The following is a 26442-nucleotide window of genomic DNA, read 5'->3' as shown; positions in this document are numbered from 1 at the left end:
GGAGCCTGCATTTAGGAGACCTTTGCATATATCTGGACTTCCAGTAAAAACCCTGCAAGAGCGTGACATTTGCTTCTTACTCATGTTTCTTTGCTTTAGAGTCTGAAAAAGGAGACTTATTTTTCCTGCACTTCTGGAGGACCTGGCCCTGCCCCAGGAGCCCTAGGTCAGGAATTCCCGTGGTTTCTTCATCTGCGGGACCGGGACACTAATTGGTGCCCTACCTTCTTCCGATGCTATCTTGGGCTTGCTGTATGTACTGGGTTAGTTCCTCCCTTTAGGTAGTCCGAGTCTATCTATGTTCAGAGCAGGACCTGAACGGGTACTATAAGGGCCCATGGTAGTTAAAACCCTAGATTAGAGAAGCCCTTTACTTTGGGTGTACCTTGGGCCTGTGGAGTGTGGTTATTAGGGTCCCAGGCCCAAGGCACAGCCCCTAGCGAGGTCCGGGAGTCCAGAGGTGCTACCACCTGAGACTGGCTGAAATGCGCGGCGCGATCCTTCGCGAGCTCTGGCCGCGGGAACAATAGGTGGGCGGCGTGGAGGCGGGTGGGCGTCGTCCAGGTCCCCGCTAGAGGTAGACAAGGCCGGCGAGCCGGGCGCCGGGCCGCGAGGTTAGCCCGGAGCACCTCCCCTAGCTCCCGTCCTCTAAACCAGGGAAAACCGAGGTCGGCGCTGGCAGAGACCTGAGAGGAGGTGGGGGCTGGGACCGCGAGGGCTAGGAGGCCCGGGGTGGGGTCTTGTCCTCTTCCCCTCCTGGCTGCTGTCCCCAGCCTCTGAGGTCCGTGGCGGCTCAGGTAGGTGCCCGGCCCACGTGGGGAAGCGGGCGGCGAACCTCTGCTCCAGGCCAGCTCAAGGGGCTCAGCCCCCTCCTCTGTTCCCCTCCCCGGGGGCCGGCGCGACTCCCCCCAACGTGCGGCTCCAGTCCCAGCTCGCTTGATCTGGCGGCTCCGGCGACTCCGGCGGCTCCGAGCTTCCCGGGCTTGTGGCGGTCACCGCTGCTCCTCGCTCGCTCGTCTGCCCGCCGCTGCCTGGGCAGTCGGGATCGCCGCCGCCTCCTCCGGGGGAGCGGGCCGGGGCGGGGCGGAGGGGGAAGAGGGGTGTGGGGGGGTAACGGGGAGGGGGCTGAGCGCCGTGGGAGGGAGCGAAGGAGCGAGAGAGCGAGCGGGGCATTTCTGCGCAGCTCGAGTGCGCCTCGGAGCCCGCCTGGGCTGCCACCGGACGCCAGGACCGAGGGACATACAGAGCCCGGAAGCAGCGGCGCCGCCGCCGCCAGGTTAGCCTCCCTCCTGCGGGCCCCGGGGAGCCCACGGCGCCGGAGCTCGAGTGCGCCGGCAGGGCGATGGCCGAGCGCTGCGGGCTCTGGCCCGGACCCTAGAGCTCTGACAGGCGGGCGGCGGGCTCCGGGGGGCGGGCGCCGGCCCTGGGAGCTCCGGGCTTCGACTCTGCCTTTCGGTACTAGCGCGTGTACGTGTGTCGGAGTCCACGTCTCCGGGTGTGTGTAGGGTGTGAGCGCGCGTGTGCACGAGGGTCTGTGCAAGTGGATACTCGGTGTGCGCGCGTGCGTGTGTGCGCCGGGTGTGCATCAATGAGTGAGGGTGTGTGCCCAGCATGTCTCCGCGCGTTGGGGCTGGGTGGTATGTGCATACTGGGTGAGGGTCTGTGTGTCTGCGCGTGTCTATCTGTGAATGTGTCTGCGAGAGGGTGTGTCCGAATGTGTAGCAGTGTGTGTACATCTGGGTGAGGGTGTGTGCCAGTGGCTTCACTTGAGGCTGGAGCCTGTGGCGGGTTGTGTGTGTGTGCGTGTCGCTGTGTGCACGCCAGTGTGACTCCCCGAGTGTGAGCGTGTGAGGGCGGGTGTGTACCCGCGTAGCCCCCGTGTGCGTGTGCGCGGCTTTGTCTCCGCACTGCCGGGAGGAAGGGGTGGGAGCGGCGGCCAAGGCGCTGCCATCGCCCGGAGCCGGACACCTGGCCTGGGCTGTGGGTGGCTGCGGTGGCGGGGCGTCCCAGCCGGGCGGAGACTCCCTGCTGGCAGGTGGGCAGCCACACCCCAGGGGCCGGAGGGAGCTGGGCTGACAGTGGAGCCCGCGTTCTGTGCTGAGCTGGAGCGGAGGGCGTGTCCTGCTTGAATCCTGGGTGTGTGTGTGCTGAGGGGGTGGGTGGATGGGTGTGGAATGGTGGGTGTGTGAAGGCGTGGGTGTTGGGTGGTGGTAGCAGCGACAGCGGTCTTCAGGTTGGTGACCCAGTGCGTTCAGAGATCAATTTCCTTGTCGTGGCAAAAGACCCAGGGCCAGACCCAGCCTGGTCAAGTCAGCAGCTCTCCCACCCTCACCATGCCAGGCAGAGCAGCAGCTCAGGTGCTCTAAAAGGACTAAGAAGGAGAATCACTCTCTTAAAGGGCCAGTGCCTCCACTCCAAGGAATCCCATCTCAGGAGACTTAGCTACTTTGAGAGATGTCTCTGGGTGTGTCTACACCTTTCCCCATGTATTGGGGCATGCATGCATTTCAAGATCTGTATTCTGTGTGCATGTGTATGTTTCCCCTGTGTGTTTCTTGTGCATTTTGGGTACATATGTTTATTTTATCAATGAACAGTGAATAAGGCATCTCTAATATATATGTTTGTCTGTTTTTATATTTGTTTTTATGTATGTATAGCTGTTTGTATATTAGTTAGTGAGTCTATGTATGGGGGTTTGCAAGAAAAGTGCCATTTTACTGCCAACTGGAATAGAAAAGAAAAATTCTGCTCAAGACCACTTTGTTTTAGAAAAACTGGGTGAAAAGGAAGTTTAGAAATTTAGTCCCTGGCTTTGTGGGTTTTAGATACTGGTACTGAAATGTAGATAGATTGGGGTTTGACAAGAATATAAGGATACAGAGAAACAGAATCTTGTAGAAGGAATTGTTCTGGGAGAAGGATATGTGAGTGCAAGAATTCTTCCTTCAGTTCCAGTTCTTCTTCCTATAACTTCACCTCCCCCTTTGCTGCTTGGTTTGCCAGAATAAGTGCACAAAATTTGGAATGGAAAGGGAGGGAACTGGTAGTGTAAAAGGAAGGAAGGTGGATGGGTGATAGAATTGGGGGCCAACAGCAGATTTCTGTGATTCTTAAAATGTTCCCTGCCAAAGACTGCAGAAGCTGGGGAAAACTAAGCTTGTTGTCTCCTTCCCTGAATACCAGCATGGGAAAGGCTCTGTCCTGCAGCTCAGGAACCCTGCCTGCGTTTTGGTCCAGGGGTCTCCTTTTGACTTTGATCAAACCCTTTATGCGTTTATCTGTTCACTCAGTGCATTTTATTAAGCATCTCTTATGTTAAAGGGTCTAAACTCCCCAATCCTTAGTTTATCTGGGGGGCAGCTAGGGGGCTTGATTTGGGGTCTTTGAGGCCCCTTCCCTTGCTCCGAGTGTTAGTTTGTCTGGTTGTTACCCAGATGTAGGAATTCACTCATTTGTCTCCAAGGATCCCAACCATGGTCCCCACTTATCATCCGCAATTCCTTTTCACTCTTGCCTAGAGAAATGGTTCTCAAAGTGTACTGGGCTCACCACTTGCAGCAAGGTCACCTGGGAGTGTATTAGAAATGCAAATTCTGAGGCCTCATGCCAGACTTACAGAATAAAAAAATCTGTGGGTGGGGCCCAAATCTATGTTTTAACAAAAGTAGGTGATTCTGACATAACTCTGGAGCTCAAGAGAAGTGCAGACAGGGAGTCAGGACCCTCCTCTAGGCTGAAACACCTGAAAAGCCCCATCCTCCTCCTGTCCTCTGCCTCATGTACGAGAAGTAAAGCCACAGCCCTACCTGGTAGGTAGGGGTCTGGTTTCAAGTCCCAGGTCTTCCTTGTGATCTTGGACAAATCACTCCTTTACTAACTAATGCAGTGATTCTGACAGTGTCTGCTCTTGGCCAGGTTCTCAGCATGAGATTTCTTGCTCCGCTCAGTGTCTCCAACCCTTACCTTGACCTACAAAGTCTTGCAAGATCCATTCCCTGCCCACCTCTCTGAAATCACACACTGTCTGGCCTTTTAATTTACTCAAGCGCCAAGAACTTTTGCCTGTGGGATTTTGCACACTCTGTTCCTTCTGTCTAGCACACTCTTCCTCTGCTTCTTATCCTGGCAGACTTCCCTGCTCAAATTTCAGCCCTGTGGTCATTCTCTGGAGTGGGCGGTGTTTGCCAACTCCCTAGGATGTCAGTTTCTCCTGTTATACATTCTTTGAGTTCTCTGTCTCATGGGGCTTATGAGAATTTGTAATTACACATGAACTTGTTAGTTGTCTGTCTCCCCTAAGTAGACTGGAAATGCCACCTGGACAGGAACTTGCTTATTAATCTTCCTACTGTCCCCCACAGTGACAGCTTATGACTTCTGTTCAATAAATTTGTCTGGTGAATTGATTTATAAAATGGGAGATGGTACCAAATGACACCCAAAGTTTCCCCTCAAGCCCTAACAATGTACTAGCTAAGCAGGTTGCAGACTTTTCTTAAGAACATTTATCTGTCTTTTTTTTACTGCTGTATTTCCTGGTTATAGATTTGAGCCTCCCACCCTGAACTGTGTTCCCCAGGCTGTAGTGAAGGCAGGAGAAAGTTCCCTGGGAGACACAGTCTAGTTTGTGTTCTGTGTCTTCCTGGATTAGGATTCTGCAAGAATGAGAAGAGGAAGAGCATTGAATGAGGAACTTAAAGATCTGTTATGTGACGAATCACTTTCCCTTTTTTTGCATGTTTCTTCTTCGGTCAAATGAAGGTATTGGGATGGACATTGTACTTAGTACAGTAATTATCCTTCTTCTCTCTCTCTCTTTCTTTCTTTCTTTCTTTCTTCCTTTTGTTTTGGTACTGGGGATGAAACCCAGGGACCCTTAACCACTGAGCCACATCCCCAACCCTTTTTAATGTTTTATTAAGAGACAGGGTCTCACTGAATTGCTTAGGGCCTCACTAAGTTGCTGAAGTTGGTTTTGAATTCGTGATCCTCCTGCCTCAGCCTCCCAAGAAGCTGGGATTACAAATGTGCACCACTGTAACCAGCTCAGTAATTTCCCCCTATCCACCAGGAATATATACCAAGATCCCCAATGGATTCCTGAAAGCATAGATAGTACCAAACTGCTCTGTGTGTGTGTGTGTGTGTGTGTGTGTGTGATATATATATATATATATAAACACTATGTTTTGTTTTTTTCTATTAAATACAGGACTTTCACCTTTTCACTTAAAGGAAGCACTTCACAGTTTCTCTTTGGCATAGAAAATTGCCAAAATCATTATTGTGCTTTGGGCCATTATTATGTAAAATAAGGATTGAATACAACCATTGGGATACCAATACAACAGTTCATTTGCTATCAGATGGCTACTAAGTACTAAAGGGCAGGTGGCTTATATAGGGTGGATACATTGGACAAAGGGATGATTCACAACCCAGTCAGGACTCAGCAGAATGGTGTGAGATTTCATCATACTACTCAGAATGGCCTACAACTTAAAAATTTATGAATTGTTTATTTCTGGAATTTTTCATTTAGTATTTTCAGACCACAGTTGACTAAAGGTAATTGAGACTATGGAAAGTGAAGCCTCAGATAAGGAAGGACTACTGCAGGGGTAGCTAGCACTGGCTCTGGATTCATTCAGTCTGCCATATACTAGTTGGATGGACTTAAGCAAGTGATTGCATTTCTTCATTTTCCCACCTATAAAGCAGGTCCAATAATAGTCTCTGTTTCAGAGCACTCTTCTGAGAATTAAATGAGGCAACATATATGGAATGCTTAGTACAGTGTGGGGACATAGTAAACATTTGATAAATGTTAGCTATTACTATTCAACATAATAACATTCAACATTCTTGAATGCCTTTGCATTGGGCTCTAGTCCTTCAGAAAGAGATATGTCTACAACAATGTCCACAGACTCGGGGCAGGGGCAGACATGTAAACATGCAGTACCATAAGGACAATGTACAAGGTGTCAGGGTGCGGCTACTTATAAGGAAAAGTCTTTATGGAAGAGAAAGAGAGATGGTGTTTGAGTCTGACTTGGTCTTCAAGGTAGTTGCAATAGTTCCATGTCTTTGGAGCAAAAGGTGGTGGTGGTGGGGACAGGTGGAATGAATGGCTAGAGATAAGGCTGAGAGGAAGGTTGGGGCCAGATCTGTTACAGGCTAAAGAGCTTGACCAAATCCAGCAGGTGGTGGGGTACTAGGAAGAGAATTAAACCTACCAGGAAGGATCAAATTTGCATTTCAAAAACATCTCTCCAGATGGTGGTAGAGAATTATTTAGGATAGAAGGGGAGGATTGTTGACTGAAAGAGGTACAGAGGCTGCTAAATAAACTTAAAGGGAGGCCCCAGCAGGGTGGATAGGGGCCTAAACTTCAAGAAACCCAGATGAGGGACTTTCTCAGGGCTCTCCTTAAACCTCAGTTGCCAATGAATGGAAATCTGAAAACTAGAGTTTGAGAGCCACAGGTCTACTACTCAAAGGACACTTGGTGTGTTGATTTCCTAGGGCTCCTATATGGAAGTATCACACACTAGGGAGTTTGGAGCCACAGAAATTTATTCTCACAGTTCTGGAAGCTGGAAGTCTGAAATTAAGTGTCAGCAAGGTTGGTTCCTTCTGGAGGCTCCCAGCGGCCAAGGCTGTTCCATGCCTCTTGCCTAGCTCCTGCTGGTTGCCCACAAGGGCGATCCTTGGCTTGCAGCTGCGTCTCTTGTCATATGGCTTTCTCCCTTTGTCTCTGTGTCATATTATAAGGACTCATATTAAGTTTAGGACCAACCCTTACACTAATACAGTATCAACTCATTTTAACTTAACTAATCATACTTGTAAAGACCCTATTTCCAACAAATAAGTTCATATTCTGAGCTTCTAGATAGACATGATTGGTGGGAGTGGGGTCACTATTCAACCCAGTACAGACAGGAAGAAAAAGAGGATAGGCTGTGGAGTCTCACAAACCCTGGCCCAAATTCAGGCTTTGAACAGGACAGTCATGAGCTTTAGGGTAGATCAGTTACTTTTTCTCAGTCTCCTTTTCCTCTTCTATGAAACAGAGACAGTAGTGCCTACAATAGTGTTATGGTGGTAAGATCTGATCATGATAAATTGTGAACATTCTTGGTGAGGTGGTACACAGTAAGCGCTCAATACTTACTACTTTCTCTTCAGTTCTTCCTTCTCTGCCCTTAGCATCCGCGGCAAGTTACTTAATCTTGCTTCACTTTCCTCATCTGCCAAATGTGTGCAAACATCATCCAGCCCTACCTACCTTCCCAGATTGCAAATTCCAGGAGATAATGAGAAAACTCTTTGTAAATTGCTTAAGGGTTTGTTGCTTTGATTTTTAATTATAATCATCATCATTATAATAACCCTTGGCCATTGCCACATCCATCCGCTGCACTCAGCAGAGCTCAGTGCCGCCCACCCCTCTCCAAGGCAGGTCTTCTTTGCCCCTTTTTGCCTAGAGCCATCACATGAAGTGTGGCTGCTGTCAGAGCTGGGAGGATCTTAGAGATGGTCACTGTCGTTGCCTTCATTAGTCTTGGGAGGGACACTGATACCTGCAAAAAAGTGACACCAAAGGTAACACTGCTGGTCAGGGGCCGTTGGAATACCTTGTTCATGGCTCCAGTGTATGCTCCCAGTAACACTTTTACCCTAACTTTAGCTCTTGAAGCAGGAGCTTGGGGCAAGTGGAAGCCTATAGAGGGTTCTGTATAGGTCCCAAAGGTGGGGACCCAGCAGAGAAGAGTTCTGCTGAGTCTGGATCAGAATTACAAGAAAGGAGACCCTGGGTCCTGAGGCAGTGCCTTTGTGGGATGAACAGTCTAGGTTGTTTTGTTGTCAGCCTGACTGTGGCCATCTCTGTCTGCTCCAGTGGGAGGGCAGGAGGCCACTGCAAGCAGCATCATGTGGAGCCAGAGCCTGGAGGTAACCCAAGGCTTCAATGTCCTATTGACAGCCAGGGCAGTGCTTCTCAGCAGGCTATGTCCCTCTAGGCCTTGCGCTGGGAAGGCTCTGGAAAGGAGAGAGGGCTTATCCTATTGTGGCATTTTCCACCAAGTCCTCTTCCTTTCTTTCAAGTTGGGGAGCCAGGCTTTTTCTGGGCACCTGGGTTCTTCCACTTTCCTTTTCTCCCTCCTCCTCGGTTTTCTCTCTCCCTTCTCTCTGCTGCCCCTCTTCCTTCCCCCTCCTTCTGTCCAGATTAGAAGTGTACAGTTAAAGTTTCCAGACCCACTTCAGGTGGCTGGTTTTGGGGCCACCAAAGAATTAGATCCTCACAAGAGGCTCACTCTGGTGACTGAGAAATCACTGCTTGCCCTTACTGGCTTCCTCGAGCCAGGCCCTGGGCTAAACGCTGCTCATATCTTATGTCACTGAATCCTTGCAACTGTCTAGCAAGGCAGAGGTTATGGTGCTCAGCTCATCAAAGGACGTAAATGAGTTCCTCAAGGCCTGCCCAGTCCTTAGCCTGCAAGAGACACAGTTGGGATCTAAACCTCCCTTTGCCCAAAGCCCATAGGTTCTTCTGATGGGGACTTTAAGAACATGTAGGTATCCACAAAGGGACATGCATTTGCTCAGGTTCTGAGAACGAATTCTTGCCTCTGTGAGCAGGGTCTCCAGTCCAGGGCTCCAGCACTCTGCCACAACCTCAGGGACTGGTCTTCTTGCAGCCCTGGAGCTGGCCAGGGCTCTGGGCCCATCTGGTACTGTCCACCTTTGGGAGACAGCCTGCATCAGGAAGAGTTGACAGGTTAGGTCTGAAGGTCATTTTCTGTTTTCCTACAGGCCATCTTAGTTTTTCATGGATGCTTTTGAGTCTTTCAGTTAAGGAAGCTTATGATTTGCAAAGAACACTCATACTTTGCTTTGTTTTGTTTATTGGCTTATGTAAACTATACCGAAGGTCAGGTTTTAGTATGTCATAGTCACACATACATATAACATATTTCAGTCAAATTCATTCCTGTTACCTCCCCTTGACTCCCTCCCCCTTCCTCTACATTGATGGTCCCCTTTCACATTCATGATGTCCTCCACTTTATTTCCTTCCTCTAGTTTCCACATGAGAGGAAACATGTGATACTTAGCTTTCTGAGTCTGCCTTGTAACATGATGCAAAGAGCAGTTTTGCCAGCTTAGAAGTTACTTGGGGGCTTGGGAATCCTGCATCAGGCTCAGTGATGGGTGGAACTCTGGAGGAAATGGGCAGGACATGAGCCTGGAGAGACAGTTTCTGTTAGAAAGGGGAAAATAGGAAGCCAGAGTGGCCTGAGGTCCAGCAAAGCAGCCCAACTTAAGCCCAGGAGTGCAGACGTCCTCCCATTCAGGGTCACTAACCTCAGAGTGTCACTCTGGAGTTGGGGCAGCTGCAGTCATGCGTTGAGCTCCCACCTACCACACCGGCCTAGCCAGCTGCCTGCCTGAGTAGAAGCGATCTTGATGAGGGAGCAGTGGCTTTAAGACTCTTAGCCACAGAGCCCGCTCTTCATAGGCAAGGGAGCAGAAATTTAATATGTGCAATGGCTCAAGGGGAAACAATCAAGCACCCCATCTCATCCCCCTAACTCCTAGGGGTCCCTAAGGCCAGGTTTGTTGAACTTTGCTCCTGCTAAGAGCAACACAGGGGACCTGGCTAAAACACTCTCTTTCAGGACTCACCCCAGAGATTCAGACTCAGCTGTTTCACAGGCCCCTGTTATTAGCCTACAGATTCCCTGTCACAGTGATCGGGACGCAGATGATTCCCACATTGCCCTTGAAGAACACTGGTCTCACATGTGTGTGAACTTCTGAAATGGTATGCACAATTTTGAGAGTGTACATTGTCCCCAGGGGAGGATTCATTGGTTTCATCCAAGTCTTTGAATCCTGACCCATAAAAGTTTAGAACCACTGTCTTCAGGGTTGTTTTATGGAGTTAGCAGGTCTAGAGAAGGGTTACCAGGAAGCTAATGACAGAGACAGGTGGAGAAGGCTGGTCTCCCGTATCTCTAGGCACACTGCTGGCTCTGTTGTGAAGGTACTGAGGGACTGCGGACCAGTCCTTTCCTCAGTCTGGGCCTTAGTTTTTCCACCTGTAAAAGCGGGGGTGAGCAAGCTAATACTATGATCTTGAATAGATTTGGTCTTGGGTTCTGGAAACTGGCCTCCTGTTGCCCAGTCCATGTTCTCTGCCCTTCTCCTGGCTGCCTCCCCACAATCACCCACCTCTGGTGGGGCCACCCTCTGTAGCATCTCCACTCTCTGAGATTCTGGCAGAGCCTGGATTCTGGCTCTTTCTTGTCTCTTTCCTCTTGTTAAACCAAATGCCCAGATGCTCAGGCCTTCTCACCCCTTCCCTGACCACTCACCATACATGTACCAGGTGCCTGTGAGTCTGGGGAAACTCAAGGTGGCCTTTTTGCTGGGCTGGATGCATGGGCCGGTGCCAAGGGAAGGGCCAGGAGAACACCCTTCCAGAGCCTCCTGGGACACACTCAGCGCTCACCTGTCTTTGCCCTCGCTCCCTCTGTTCTTCCCTGCCAGGAATGCTACCCCCACCCTTCCCCAGTCTCTGTCAAAATCCTGTCTGCCTTTTCAAGGCTGAGCTCAGATGCCAGCCTCTGTCCCACAAAACCTTGTGAGCCCTCCCCCAACCTGCACAATGAGGTTCGCTTTACCTCCTCTGCATTCCCTTAGCACCTTATCTGTTCCCCTCTGGGGACAAGCTCTGCTTGTCTTAGCTTTGTCTGAGGAGATGGTTGGTCTCTTTCACTAGGCCGTGAGCCCTCAAAGCACTGGAATGTCTCGTGTCTCATTCTTTGCTTCCCAGCCCCTAGCACAGGGCTGTGCCCAGAGCAGGTGCTTAATCCAGGCTTATGAAGTTTTATTAGCAGAATCTGCCTCCAACCTGGGGCTGGGCTGGTTTCTTTGGAGCCACTGTGGCCCTAACAGGCTGCAACTTCTCACGTATGTGGTCACTAATAGGCTGCAACTTCTCACGTATCCCCCCCTTTATTTGTGGGTTGGAGGAAGCCAAGTAGGACAGTGGCTAAGAACTTAAATTCCAGTCTTGAGGCAGCTGTTTCCTGACTGTGTGACCTTGGACAAGTCACTTCCCCTTTTTTAGTCTCAATTTTCTCAGCTTTAAAACAAAGGGTTAGGGATGACAAGTTTACTGGGGGCTTATAAAAATTAACCTATATGCTATGTGTAAAATGTTGACATAGCATTGTAAAGAATAAGTGGCCAATAAATTATAATTCATGATTTTTTAGTTAATGGCTATCATCCTGTTGTTTTAGCAAATACCTACTGTGTTCTGAGCATTGCACTGCGGGGGCCCGAGTGAGAGAGGAAAAATCATTACGGAGTTCTAAGGTCTTAAGGTCAAGAGTGGGCAACAAGACCCTAGCTCAAGGGGTCAGGGTCTGGCAAATACATGAGTGAGTTGAGGAATGAACGATTTTATAGATGTCATGCCAGAGGTGACATTGAGCTAAAGGGCATGAAGTAGGAGGGGCAACAAGAGGCTGGGAGGGAAAAAGGGGGAGGGGGCATGCGTGTGGAGGTTATAGGATGCAGCAAAGAGCAGGGTGGAAGGATCTGCACACAGAGCTCTTGGAGTCAGAATCCCAGCTGGATGGGGAGCATCATGCTTTGTTTTGCCATGAAGAATTTTGGGGACTGATGACTCCCAATGGCACCCTCGAGAGCAAGAGAGAGAAGCCTGGGATGTAGGGCAGGAAAATGAGACCTTTATGTTAGAGGCAGTGGGAACCGGTGAAGCTGTAAATAGGAGAGGACAAGTTGGGGACGTGGTCCCTTTTTGCCCAGACTGGAGCTGAGAATGGCTTCAGTTCTGGGCCTCTGCAGGGCTGCCTGTTTACCTAGCCAAGGTCAGGATTTGAACCCTGATTTGCTTGTGGTTAAAGTACAAACCGATCCCAGAAATATCAGAATTTCTAAAGATCAGAGCCAACTAGCAGGAGAAATGATCTCTTAACCTTACACAGATGGGAGGCGGAGGCCCAGGACAGGGAAACACCACCCCAGAACACTGAGGGAACTGCCCCCTTGAGCTCACAGTGGGCTGCAGACCGAGGCCTGTGTTAGGGGCTGGGGGAAGAGAGCACCAGGGAGCCCAAGGAAGATGTAAATGACAAGCTCACGTCAAACTGGGAGCAATCTGTTGCCAGGGTGTGTGTGTGATCCCAGGCGAGTGGGATGGGAGTGGGCTGGAGCCGTCATCGTCATCACCCCAAGGTTTTCCTTCCGGAGAAGGAAAAAGAGCCCTATAGGTGGGATCCAGGGGAATATTGAGATGTGGGAGAGATCAGGGGGTGGCCTGAGAAAAGGAGGCTGTTGCCAAGCAGCAAAAGGCATGACTGCATTAGAACAGCGCAGGTCCCCTAGCACTGTGGGCCTGGCACAGTCCAACCCTATGCTGGGGCAGGATCACCTCCATGACCGGAAGAAACCAGGGCTCCCAAGGTCACAGCTAGAAGGAATGGAGTAAGGATCAGCATCCAGTGCTGGAGTACTTCAAAACCATGTCGCTGGCCTGCCCAGGGTGCCTGCTGTTCCAATTTTTGTGAGATCTTGGGGTCTAGGAGATCAAGGAGTTCCCGACTCAGGGCAAGCCATCTTTTGCCTCCCTTCACTGCTCCCCCTCAGGCTGCCCACCTCGCCAGCCTGTTTTATTCTAGTTTTCCCTCACCCCTTATTGGTTAAAAATACTTACTGAGCACCTGCTGTGTGTCAGGCACTACCCCTGATCTCACAGAACTTAAGTCAACACCTCTTAGCACAGACAACTGTTCCACATTTGCAGGGAGGACCTGGGAGGAGGAGTTGGGGAAGTCACGAGACACCCCTCTGCCTTCTCAGCCTTGTCCTCTTCCAAGGTCCCCTATCTTCAGGTGGGACTTCTTGCTGGAATTACCTCCTGCTGAACTGGAAACCAATCACAGTTAATTGTTAAACCTAATAGCTAGTGAAAGTTTCGCCTTGCTGGGCTGGTAGGCAGGGGCTGACAGGGGCGGAGCCGCCCAGGTTTTTCTGGCCTGTACCTGCCACCTTTTCCCTACTATACAATCTGTCTCTAGGGCTCTCTCCTCTCCAGGGGCAGGCGGCCACTTGGATCCTTTCCCTTGCCTCCAGCTGAGGCGGCCCTGGGAGGTTAGTACTGGCTCCAGTCCAAGGGCCTCTGTGGGGGGCAGGGAGGAAAGAGCACCTAGCCCTGGGGACTGACCCAAAGAAGAGGCAGCCAGTGGAAGAACTGACTTTCCTCCTGCGGGGTCGTGGTGAGGGGGAGATAAGGGAAGGTGTCCTAAACCCTCCACACGGACCTCTGCCCAGCACAGCCCATGGCATCTTTCTTTTGCTCTCCTTCCCCTTTAGTCTCTTCACTAGATTTCCTGTTCTGGGCCATTCTCTGCCACTAGATTTGGGGAGGAGGGTCCCCTGAGAATAGGGCAAAGGATTGTTTCTTTCTCCAGAAACTATTTCTCAGGCAAGAATGGGTCCCCAAAAACTTTAGGTACAGAGCTCAGGCTTCCATGTCACCTGGCCTGTCACAACTCCTTTTCTTTTTTTTTTTTTTTTTTTTGTGGTGCTGGGGATCAAACTCAGGGCCTTGTGCTCGAGAGGCAAGCACTCTACCAACTGAGCTATCTCCCCAGCCCCTGTCACAACTCCTGACCTTGGGCAGGTGACCCACCTCTCTGAGCCACAGAGTCATCCTCTGAACAAGGGGTACTATGATCCCTTCGTCACCATCATTATGAATATGATAGGCACCATGGGTAAGTAGGTACCTAAGATTAGGCTCAGCTTAATTCTATTAAATGAATAGAACCCATTCTATTCAGATGCCAGCTTACCTCTGAGGCTTAGCTATGGGTTTGAGTTAATGGGACCACCAGTTCATACCCACAAGGACTTGACTTCAGATATACAACTGCTTTATATAGTAGTTATCAGTCGTGTGGTTATTGAACACTTGAAATGTGGCTAGTGTGACTGAGGAACTGAATTTCTTTTGAAATTTTATTTGAATATGTAGCGAGGTGAGGTGGTACACCCCTGTAGTCCCAGCAACTTGGGAGGTTGAGGCAGAGGATCACAAGTTTGAGGTCAGCCTCTGTAACTTAGCAAGGCCTTAAACAACTTAGTGAGACCCTGTCTTGCATCTGCAAGGTTCTGGGTCCAATCACCAATACTGAAAAAAAAAAAAAAAATTTCACCTATTCCTTTATTCTTTTTAAGATGTGGCTGCTAGAAATTTTTAAGTTACATACGTGGCTTGCATTATATTTCTTTTTGTGTATGTGACAGGGTCTTGCTCTGTTGCCCAGCTAATCTTAAACTCCTGGGCTCAAGTGATCCCACCTCAGCTTCCAAGTAACTGGGACTAGAGACATGTGCCATTGTGCCAGGCCTCACATGATATTTTTATTGGACAATACTGTTGTAGCCAGAGAGTTGAATTGGACACATTTGAATAATAATTCAAGACTATAAAAAGATGAATTATTTGGTTTGGAGGTTAGAGCAGGCCATCTATTCTCCACCTCGCCTCTAGTGCTGGGCCATTCCTCTTGGTGAAATGTTACCATGGTTAACCCTAACCCTCCAGGTTAAGATAGCTTCTCATGGGTTCTCATCTTGGCCATGCTACTCACTTGCTCTGAGTGTGACTTTGGGCATTTCCCTTTGCTGAACCTTAGTCTGTCATCTAAAATTGATCCTAAGGGTGATGGAGGGACTAACCTGAGAAATAATATAAGGAAGCATTTAGTGCAGTGCCTGACACCTCCGAGCACCTCCATATTAGCAGTGGTGGTGATTGCCACTGTGACTGGTTATGGGGCTATGACTGCTGCATCTGTCAGCTTGCATTTGGTTTTGTCACTTGTCTGGATGGAACAAAGGAGGAGAAATTAAAAGTTTGAGCATGAGAGTTGGATGGGGACATGGGGGATGCTTTTTATGATAGGTTAGGGGGTTGCTTGCTTTTGGGATAGCTCCTTGGATCTTCCCTTCTGCTGGTGATCAGGAAAGATAAGTCACCATTTTTCAGATGAGGAAGCAGAGGCCTGTCAGGAGGAAGTCACCGGGTTATACAGCCAGATGGCTAATGCAGGACTTCCCAACCCTATTGTGGTAACGTGGAGCCAGTGCTGGGAGGCCACCACTTGAGACTGTAGGAGTCTCCTACAACTGGACATCATTTAGTACAACCATCTCTTTCTGGAGTTGAACAGAAAAAGATGAGAGGGAGGAGGAAGATGGGGACACTGAGGGCAGACAGAGATAAAGACAGAGAATGAGACAGAGACAGAGACAGGCCTAGGATCATATGGCAAGATGGTGGACAAGGCAGAGCTGCTTCTGTTTGTTTAGATTCAGCTGCCAGCTCAGCCCCAGCAGGCAGGATGGTGACCCTGCTTGTCAGCCCCCTCCTCTTCTGCCCAGTCCCCAGAGAAGGCTTCTGAGAATGAAGCTTTTTGTTTCACCAGCTCCTTCTGGTTTCCTTTCAAGGTAGCTGCACATGTGCACAGGCACACACACACACACACACACACACACACACACACACCACCACCACCACCACCCTGATTTGCATTTGTCCCTGTTCCAGGTTTTGAGGACCCTGAGATCTGAAGCTTCTCTACACTCTAGATATCCACAGAGAGACCCTAGGCTTTCTCACCAAGGAGGCCTGGGTTCAAATCCCTCTCCTGCTGTAAATTTTCTGTGACTTTGGGCAAGTCATATGTAATTATATTTTAGCGTCAACTTCCTTATCCAAAAAGCAGGAACCAAAGTAGCATATACCTGACCTAGTGTTGAGAACCCTGGCTCCACAGCCCAACAGCCAGTGTGGGGGTCTCCGCTCCGCCGCTCACTCACTATAATGGTATTCAGTGAGTCATTTCACTTTCTGGGTCTCAGGTTCCCCATCTGTAAATGGAGGTTATGATGAGACACCATACAAGCTCTCCAAGTGCATCATCTCACCCTTTGGCCCCAGAAAGTTGACACTATTACTCCTAATTTCCAGGCAAGGAAAAGAAGTGACTTGCCCAGGCCACATAGTTAAAAAGTGGGGAGCCAGAATTCTCCCCAGGTCTGTGTGACTCCAGAGCACAAGCTCATAAACCACGGGGTGTTCTTCCTGTTTGCCTGATCCTCATGTTACAAGTGAGGTGGAAACACCTTGTCCTGCCTGGAGATTGACTCTATGGAGTGTTTGAGTGCAGAGGACCTAAGCCTTCTCCCTCCAGCTACCCAAGCCATCGCATACCAGGCTGGGCCTGCAGGTGTGGCTCAAAGAAGATGGCAAAAGGTCTTAAATACCCTTGTAAGTGAGTTATACCAGAGCAGAGTACTAAGGGGTCACTGAGGCTGACCACATTTTTTTCCCAGATGGGGAGACAGAAGCAGGGTGAGAAGGCCTTGGGTATGCTCTTTCCTGGGGGCCGGACTGGCATGGAAGGCCCCCTGAGGGTAGGGGCCCCTGCGCTCCCTCACCTACCTGCACATTTAAGTGATATGTACAACTTTAAATGTCTCTTGAGTTTGTCTTCTGCAACTACTTCACCACACAGCCATTCTTGTCCCTTTCCATCCCCTTCTCTGCATGGCGAGTCAGTGGCTTCCCACTGCTTTATGACTCACCTTCATCTTGGCCTCTGAGTCCCTTTCCAGTCTGGCCCCTGCGGGCCGCTAGAGCCTCAGATTCCTTACCTTCCCTCTTGCCCTTTCAGTCCCACAGCTGTTCTGCTCAACAGGTTCAGCAACTTCCCTGATGTTCCTCCAAAGTCCAGAGCCAGCCTCCCAATTGCCCCCATGCGCTGAGCCCGGAGCTGTTCTGAGGAGCTAATGCTGTCTCCTGCTTTTAGGTGCCTGGCTACAGACGTCTTCCCCAGGGAGCCGGTGTGCACAGCAGGGTGAGTGTCCCAGAGGCATTGCATAGTCTCCTGCTTCTGCTGAGGTTGGGCAAAGGGGTCTTCCAGGCCCTTGATTTGGATCTATTTTACTGCTGGGGTGGGGTGAGGATTTATTAGACTCAGGTTCCTGGTGGGGTTGAAAAAAGGGGCAGTACCAAGGACTCTGCCTGGTTTAGGCTTGTCTAGAAGTAGGGGCGGAAATGCACATTCATTAAGCATTCTGTGTTGACGAACGACATTCTTTGCCTATATTGCTTATTCATGCCAAGACTGGTGACGGATGGCGTTGGGCCGGGAAGCCAGATCCCAGGCCCTGTGCCCTTGCTTTCTTTTGCTTACCATTCCAGGGTAGACTGGGTTCGGGAGAAGGTGCTTTCATTCTGGTCCTGTCACTGACTATCACTGTATGATCTTCCTTTCCGATGGCCTCAATGTCATACATATATTCCTTGGGAAGGGGCTGGGAAGACATAGGGTCAGACTAAATGATTTTTGTTTTTTTAAACTTCCCAGCAGGGAAATCCTATTTTCAAGTGAACCCCAAAGAATCTCAGTATACAAAATAGCTAAAGGGATTACAGCCTCCACTGAAGTTGTGGTGGGGTTGGAGGCTCTAATTGGCTAATTCTCAGGCTCCAGTTGTCCCCAGTCAGTGCCACAGACATTGACTTTGGGTACCCTTGGAAACTCACTGGCTTGGGGCATGTCATAACCCCTTTTTAACGAGGAGGTGTGACTGGCAGGGCAAGGCCAATGAAGCTGTATTGATTGAGAAATTACAAATGTCATTGTGGGGTTATTAGAAGACATGACTGCCAGGGCTGTGATGTTGTCATTCTAGAATCCTCTGCTTTTTAGTTTGGGATAAATGCGAGGGACCTCTGGCTTCTCAGGGGATTGCTCCAGTGTGTGTGTGTGTGTGTGTGTGTGTGTGTGTGTGTGTGTGTGCGTGCGCACGCGCGCGCGTGTGTGCGCATGTCTGTGTCTGAGTCTGTGTGTAGGGAGCAGGGGCCATGGGGAATGGGGTGGGGCTGAGCCAAGCTGAGGCAGGTAGAATGAATGGCAAAGGGAGCTGGGAACATGTGATTCCTGGGTAGTGCGGACAGGGATGGCTTTAGCTCTAGTTAAAAGGAGTGATTTGGCTCCTTCCTGCCAGCACATGGGCCCCACAGAGATCTCTGGGCAGGAAGTGCTGGGAACAAGGCATCCTCTGTCCGCAGCCACAGTGCAGCCAGGACAGAGGAGGTGGATTAGGAGTTCCCAGGAGGAGGCCTGCCCAACTGTTCCCTGACATTTGGGCCAATGTGCGGGGAGAAGGGAAACTCGGGGTATGTGTGTGTAGGGGAGGCGGGGGCTCAGTAAGGGGAGGTAGAGGTTGGTTTGAACATTTATTCCAGTCTTTCCTCAAGCTTCCTGAAGCCCTTCAAGGAAGCAAGCTCAGAGCAGAGAAAGATGAGAGTCTAGGCATTAGCCATTATCAGTTTACTGAAGGAAGGAAATGAGAGAATAGATTTTCACAGGCAGCCTGGGGCACGGGAGGCCATCAACCTGCAAGTCCCAACCCCACATTCAAGTACTTGCTCTGTGGCCTTGGTCTCATTACTTCCCCTTTCTGGGCCTCAGTTTCTCCTTCTGCAGAATGTAGATGAATACACTGGCTCTTCTGAATGTCAGTTAGAACAATGTTTTTCAGATCTTTTTGGGCACTGCAATCCCAGCGTGTAAGCCTTTGTAATAGTTTGTCTCATTGAACTGGGGGTTACTTTACCCAGAATCCTGTCCTCCTCATCACCCTTTGTTCCTTGGGTGATTGTGAAGGCTCTTCTGCAGATTCCCAGGGCTGTAGGGAACAGTGTCTAAAGACTGTTGGGTCAGGATGCTTCTTGAGAACATGCTTTGTAAACTGTCCCCTGCAGCCTGGGTGACAGGAGTTGTGACCAAGAACACAGGGACAGTTATAATACTGGCTTCCACCTGGTCTCACCCCTGGCTAGCACAGACCTGATCTTGATTGTCCTGGGCCAGTTCATAGGACTGATGAGGAATCATGTCCACTTTCCTTCTCTCTCCCTTTACTCCTCGTCTCTCTCCTTTAAGCTGTCCACTGCCCCAGTTTAGCAGTCCAAACAGAAAGAGGGAAAAATTTTTCTTCTAGGGTCTATCTATGAGTCCAAGGGAAAGGACTTCGATTGATTGGTTTTATCCTTGTTGCTGGGAGGATAGGGATATTCTGAGTGGTTAGGCCTGGGTCAGGTGCCTGCCCATGTAGCTAATGGAGGGACAGGGCTACCACCCAACCAGTGGGGTGGAGGCTGCTAGGCAGACAGACCACCAGAGCATGTTAAGATGTTACTGGAGTCCTATGGGAGAATGAACAGCTCATAGGCCTACAAGGGGCTGTAACTCCTTTCTTTAGTGATAGAAATTCAAATAACAACAAGGATAATGATAGCTAAGGCTAGTTGAATCACCTGCTGTATTCTGGGCATGTTCTCTTGCATTGCCACGTATTGTCTCATTTAATCCTCTACCTGTTGGAAAGGGCTTCCTTACCCTGCTCACAGACCTGCCTCTGTACAGTCATCCATCCCGTGTGTGGCTCTGTGCTGGGTATTTCAGGAGCTGTCAAGAAAATCTCATAAACCTGCCCTAAAGGTCACCATAACCAATTTCACATTGCTTAGCTCTGATTTTGTATAAGGCTCAGTGCTGAACGCATTACCTCTTTTAATTGCAACACAGGAGGAACTGTTATTGCCTGCATTTTCCAGAGAAAGCTGGTGCTTGGGATAAGTGACCGACCCAGGGTCATGTGGCTAAGAAACCACAAAGCTGGTGTTTCAGTTCAAGACAGACTGGCTCCAGAGCCCGTGCTAGAAACCAGTCATCACCCGTGTCCCCTCAAGGGGTGTAAACGTGATCAGGTGTGACTGTGACACAGTCAGCATGCAAATTGCCATTGAGAGGGATGGGCAATGTGCAACCAGAGTTCAGAGGAGAGAGATCAGGGAAGAGTGGAGGGGGGGACTTGGATGCTCTGCCCATCCATCCCCCTTCATGACTCCAGGAGGAGGGAGCTGCCAGAGAAAAGGCAGGGAAGGGCGAAGCAGAGGTCCTCGAGTTTGGCTAGAACCAGAGAGCTGCTGGGCGTAGGGGTCGCAGGCAGCTGTGCTTCTAGGCCCCACAAAACGTGGAGAGGTTTGATGTCTCTTGCTGATTACAGATGCCCAGTTGCTTCCCTTCCTCCCCATATGGGAGGGGCGCAGGGCCCATCTGCATGGTGGACGAGGAGGGCACCAGCAGGTGTCAGTGCTTCTTCCCCGTCCCACTGGTGGTGAGTGGAGGAGGAAGTGCTCCCTTTGGTCTGTTGCCTAGGGGTCAGCCCTTCCTCCAAACAATGCGGAATTCTGGGAGCCAGCATGGTTTCTAGCAGTCTGCTTGAGAGAGGGTTCCCAATCCATGGAGTGGACTCTCCCCCAGCTCCTCTCATACTCTGTGTCAGAAGGTAGATAAACCCCTAAAGGCCTGGACTCTTCTTAACATGGCTGTGGGCTTTTCTCCAAAGAACTTAAGTGGAAAACTGGGGGCAGAGTGTGCTGTTAGGCCTGGGCCCCTACTGGGTTTCCAAGGGTGGAAGGATGGATGGCAGTCAGACTTATCAAACTGGACTCATAGGATGTCAGGAACTTTTTCACCCCATTTTACAGTTAAGAATGCTGAGGCTCAGAGGAGGAAAATGACTCAGTGTAGTTCTCACATGGAAGGCAGCTGTGTCATTTTCTCCTGAAGGAAATCTGCCTTTCTCTCCCCTGCCCTCACCCACCCATCCCTCCTCCTGACTCAAACTGCTCTCCAGCCTCTCCCTCAGCAGGAACAGATCATCCCCCTGGGGCCTGACAGTCAGAACAGCTATTTCTTGGGGGCCTGGGCCTCAGGAATGTTACCCAGATAAGGCCCAGATATCCAGTATGTCTTTTCTGTCTCCTTGTCTGTGGAATTCTTGGATTTCTCTGATTCTTCTTGGAGGGACTTCAGCATTTCCATTCAGGAAAAAGAGGCAGAGAAGGGCAGGAAAATTCTACTAGGGATTCGATAACCCCATGGCCCTTATCACCTGACTCACACAGGACTGAAAAAATCAAAGTCCCTTGTATTTATCCTATGAGGAGTTTTCCTTTCCTTCCTACTTCTTGGCCCGTCACCTTTTTTTTTTTCTTTTTGGCAGTACTAGGGATTGAACCCAGGTTCTGGCACATGCTAGGCAAGCCCTCTACCACTGGGCTATATATCCCCAGCCCTTTTTCTTTTCTTTTCTCCTTCCTTCCTTCCTCCCATTTTGAGACAGGGTCTCACTAAATTCCCCAGGCTGGTCTCAAACTTGCAATCCTCCTTCCTCAGCTTCTCAAGTAGCTGGAATTACAGGCATGTGTCACCTTGCCTGGTGCTGAAGGGCTTTTCAGTTCATCACTTCTCTCTGATTTTCCCCCAAATTCTGAGAAGAGAGGCAAGGAGCATAAGAGTATAATTATCCCATTTTATGGGTGAATTAATTGAGTTTCAGAGAAGGTCAGGGACTTCTCCAAGGTCACACAGTCATCCCGGAGCAGAGCTAGAAGATAGAAGTCAGGCAATATCCAGGAATCCCAATCTTTCTTCCTATTGCTCAATGCTGACATCAATCAGGACAGCCTCTGGACTGGCCTCTCAGTCTCTCCCCACCTCGAGGACTCCCTTCCCTCTTTGGTTCAGTCTAGTGTGTAGAAGTGGTATCCCCGTTTCAGAACTTCTCAGGCTTCCTAAGGTCTATGGACTAAAACCTCACTCAACCTTCTATAATCAAAGGTTCCCCAGATCCAGCCCCAACCCTCTGCTCTTGCCAGTCCTGGCTGATGCCTATAGGCTGGGCTTCTTCCCCCAGGGTAGGGAAGATTGGGAGGCATAGTTTTTAGCACGCTGTCCAGGGAGTGGATGGGGAAATTGAGGCCAAGCCCAGTACAATCAATACATTCAGGGCAGCAGGAGAAGCCAGGCTAGGAAAAGGCTTGGGCTGGGCTGATGAGAAAACCTACCACTTTGTGTTCACTAAGTGGAACAGAGTGTGTCCTGGCCATTTACAATATATTCCTAGTTTGTCCCAAAGAAATTCTTCTCAGGTGCACCCTGGGCTTTCCCAGAAAATTTGCATCTGGATCAAACCAGAACAGAGACCTGGGATTCTAAGAGCATTGGTGGTTCTTGCTAAGAATGACTGGGATCCTGGGATTAGTGGTGATGGTTACACAACTCTGTAAATATACTAAAAGCCATTGAATTGTGTACTTTAAGGTGGTAAATTTTATGGTATGTGAATGATATTTCAAATTAAAAAAAATAAAGGAATCATATTAGTGCATGCCTCGCATGTGGTAGATGCCTAATAGATATTTTGTTGAATAAATGCGTGAATAAGCAAAGTGTCTTATAAAGCACCTCAGTTTGACTCTTGAGCAACCTTGAGGAGTGGGCAAGGCAAGAATAATGGCCCCCATTTAACAGACAGAGAAACAGAGGCCTCGAAAGCCTACATGACTCATCTGAGGCAGTTGGATTAGAGTTTTATAGAGTTGGGATAGGTTTTTATGCCATCTCATCTAACCAACCTTGACTGAGCACCTCTTCCACATTTGTGCTACCCCTGGGGTTACTGAGGGGTGGATTAACAATGCGACCAGCCCTTTCTCTTACCTCTAGTAATCGAGAGACTCAAAGAACTAAGCATTGACGAAATAGTGTGATTGGTTCCAGAAAGGTGCATGGTAGGGCTACAGGTACCCAGAGGGGTCCTGACCCCACCTGGGGAGAGCAGGGAAACTGCCCAGGAGCATCACACCTAACTGGGCTTGGAAGGCTAGCAAACAGGGTCACAAGGATGGGCAAAATGGGTGGACAGGATGTCAGCAGGCTGTTTGATTCAGAAGGGATTTGGAGCCTGGCTTGCCTGGGCGGGAGGATAACTTGAGCTCTACTTGGCAACATAGTGACCCCATCTTTAAAAAAAAAAAAAAAAGAAAAGAAAGGGCCTGGGAAGGGGCTGATAAATTTTAAGCAAGGGAGGATCAAGAGATTGCCTGTGGCCTGTGATCTGGGGCGAGCCCATCTCAGCATTCTTCAGTGCCACTGGCCACAGGTGGGGGTGTCTGGTGCAGCTAAACTCAAGCCCAGGTATCCTGCCTCCCAGCCTGAGCCTGTCATTGCTTCATTGCCCCAAGCGACTCTCCTCGGTCTGAGTCAACCCCTGACATTGCTGTCCTGGTCTTGGACTGATCACAGGGTAAAAGCTGCCAGGAACGTTATTAAGAACTAATAATCATTAAAACTGATGACCATTTATTAAGTCACTACTCTATGCCAGGCATGGATGTAAGTGAGTATGTCTGTCTCATTTCATTTAATCCTTACCCTGAGAGCTAGGTAATAGTATTATCCCTAGTTGTCAGATAAGGAAACTGGGACACAGAAATAATTTGCCTAAGCATTGGTGGAGCTGGATTCAAAGCCGTAGGCTGTGTTGAGCCTTTAACCAAAGAGGGAGAAAAAAAAAAAACCACACACACACACACACACACACATACACACATACAAATTCTAGTTGGGTCACAGAGATTTCCTCAACCAGCTGATGGGAGTGTCATAGATTAAGTATTATCAAGGGGAAAGTCTCCAAACTGCTCCAGATCAAAGAAGAAAGAAACTGACCAGTGGGGGGGTCACAGAGGCATCTTTGAGGAGGCAGATTGAAGATGGACCCTGAAGTCGTGCCTGGTGTGATTCTGCAGGTGCAAGGGGGATGCTGTGGACTCAGTTCTCACTCACCAGCTTGCACACGGTCTTGAGCCTGTCCCTTCCCTCCCTCAGCCTCAGGCTGTCATCTGTTATCAGGCACAACGATGGTCCCTACCTGGAAGCTCCCATCAGGCTTGAACCTGGGTGCCTTGACACTGAGGCATGGAACAAATTCCTGGTTAAGAATAGAGGGGCCTTGCCCCAGGTGGCCTTGCCAAGGAAGTCAAAGTGTTGGCAACTGTATCCTGAGGTCTCCTTGGGGTCAGGGATGATAGGAGCAGAGGCATCAAAACTGGCTTCCTGGACTCTGGGTTGGAAGTGGTGTTGACCTCTAGAACTTGTTGTTGACCAAGGTTAGTTATCTCATTTGGTACATGGGGAGATTAAAACACAGACTAGAAAAGTATTTGACTCCAATTTCCTGCTGAAGCCAGCCCTGGATGCAAAGGGGAGCTAACCATGGAGTAGGGTCAGCATTATAAAGCTGGACTCACCAACACAGGCTTCTTCTTTGTGTGTTCTGGGAAGCAGGCATGGAGAAGGTCTCAGGAAAGGTCTGCACCAATGACTGAGTGGGTCCCTGTCCTTCCTTGTGCTTCAGTTTCCGCTTCTGGATCTGCTCTCTAGTGTACTTTATATTCCTGGTTTTCTTTGATCAATGAGTTGAGACACATGGTTGTCAAATTTTCCTAGGGGCTCAGTTTTCTTATTCTTTGAATAGGAATAACAAAACCAGTCAGTTCTTACCCACCTCAAAGGTGACTACTGCAAGGGTCAGTAAGATGCCACATCATCTCAGGCTCATGTCAGGCTTTCGCGAACCCGGAGTCACTTCAGCAAGGTGACATGCTCCTTTCTTGGCAGTGGAGTGCAGTTAAGAAGATCTCCAGCTCCATTCAGATTCATACAGGCCTGCACGTGGACCCCTCCACACCCTGCTATGTGGATATGCAGGGGCCGCTTCATTTCTCTGTGCCTTGGTTCTGTCATTTGTAAAATGGAGAAAATACCGGTCCTTACTTCAGAGGTTGTGAATCCCAGATGAGGAAGGCAGGCAACGTACTTAGTACTGTGCCTGGCACACAGTCAGTGCATAATAATACTGTATTATTGGAAACATGATGATAATGATCATGATCATAATGATTGACATTTAGAGATCAGGATGCAAAATAGGGATTAGCCAGACAGCGATGACAATATTATTGTTATTGACGGAATCTTTTTTTTTTTTTTTTTTTTTTTTGGGGTGCTGGGGATCAAACCCAGGTCCTTGTGCGTACAAAGCAAGCACTCTACCGACTGACCTATTTCCCCAGCCCCTGACAGAATCTTATACCTGACACTTTACAGTTTAGAAAGCATGCTTCGTCCATCCTTGTGTATGCCCTTCAAAGTGCTCCTTCAGGGAGGCAAGAGAGGTGTGGCAGCATCTCCATTTTACAAATGTGCTCCTGGGTCTTAAGAAAGGCTGGTGACTCATCTACAATTTCAGTTCAAGTATTCCTGTTTGGTGAGCTTAACTCCAGGCCCGAGGTGCTGTGGGGATCTGCCTCTGGGTCTGGCAGCACTGACCTAAAAGGAGAGGATGATTGTTATTCTGATTTTCACTTTGAATTTTGGAGGTCTCGTGACCTTGCCAAGTCACAGAAATATACACAGACAGGTCTTGAGGTCCATGCTTTTGATGTGGTTAGGGACAACCTGTCTCACCTTTGGATTAAGGATTTCTAAAGCTCTGGACCAATGAGCCTTGCTTGTTCAGTACCCAGACAGCCAGATGTAAATTTCCTCTCTCATCTGTTTCCCACTCTCCCATCCCTTACCCAGTGCTTGGGCCTATAAAGGAGTCTGTTTCCAGTTGTTTCTCTGTTAGGCCTTGATTTAGTCACAAATTTTCTTGGAGTTCCTGTCATATACCAGGCACGGTACCACATGCTGGGATCAGAGGTAAAAGCTGCAGGTAAACATATGAATATTTATGTCCCCCACAAAACTTAGGTGTTGAGATCCCAGCCCCAAGCTGATGGTTTTAGGAGGCTTGGCCTTTGGGAGGTAATGAGGTCATGAGGTTCCTCCTTCATGAATGGTCTGAGGACCCTTATAAAAGATATTCCAGGAAGCCAGCTTTCCATTGGGAGGACATGCTAGAAAATGCTATTTGTGAACCAGAAAGCAGGCCTTCGCCAGACACCAAATCTGCTGGCACCTTGATCTTGGTCTCTTCCAGTCTCCAGAAATGTAAGAAACAAATTTCTATTGTTTAATAATCCGCCAATTTATGGTATTTTTGTTATAGCTACCCTAACCGGCTGAGAGAATACCTGATTGGTACTGAGGAGTAGAAGTTCACACTATTCTCTGGCAGTTCCCAAGAATTAGTGAGAAAGGTGTTTCTTGGCTCTGTGGTAGGATTCATGATCTTGAATTTGAGAAAAAGCCTCTGCTGTGGGAGATGGCATGCACTGGGAGCCCTGAGCTGGGGGTCAGGCTTAGACTGGGATCCTACCTCTACCTTGGCTTTGCTGTGTGATCTCAGGCTGGCTCCTGCCCTTTTCTGGTCCTCCTTCTCCCCATCTACTGAAGGAGGGGATTGGTTGAGATATGAGACAGTTCTTGATATTTGTGGGTGCTTGTCTGACTCATG

General features: G+C 49.3%; 1 protein-coding gene across 3 annotated transcripts in view; it reads left to right on the top strand.

Moving 5' to 3' along the window:
• The first annotated feature begins 659 nt into the window (after window positions 1–659).
• The window catches only part of Epb41l1 (erythrocyte membrane protein band 4.1 like 1), a 117972-nt gene continuing 92189 nt past the window's right edge, over window positions 660–26442 (top strand). Inside the window, exons 1-2 of one of the 3 annotated variants that reach the window (XM_047535412.1) lie at window positions 1145–1276; window positions 16926–16973. The gene's annotated coding sequence lies outside the window, so the exon portion shown is untranslated. Of the gene's footprint in view, window positions 798–1144; window positions 1277–16925; window positions 16974–26442 lie in introns of those variants that run through there. The other 2 variants (XM_047535430.1, XM_047535420.1) reach the window with 2 other exon arrangements.

This window comes from Sciurus carolinensis, chromosome 2, assembly GCF_902686445.1.
Source record: "Sciurus carolinensis chromosome 2, mSciCar1.2, whole genome shotgun sequence".
Lineage (NCBI taxonomy): Eukaryota > Metazoa > Chordata > Mammalia > Rodentia > Sciuridae > Sciurus > Sciurus carolinensis.
Note: the sequence above shows the minus strand (reverse complement) of the source record. Positions and strands in the feature narration are given on the sequence as shown.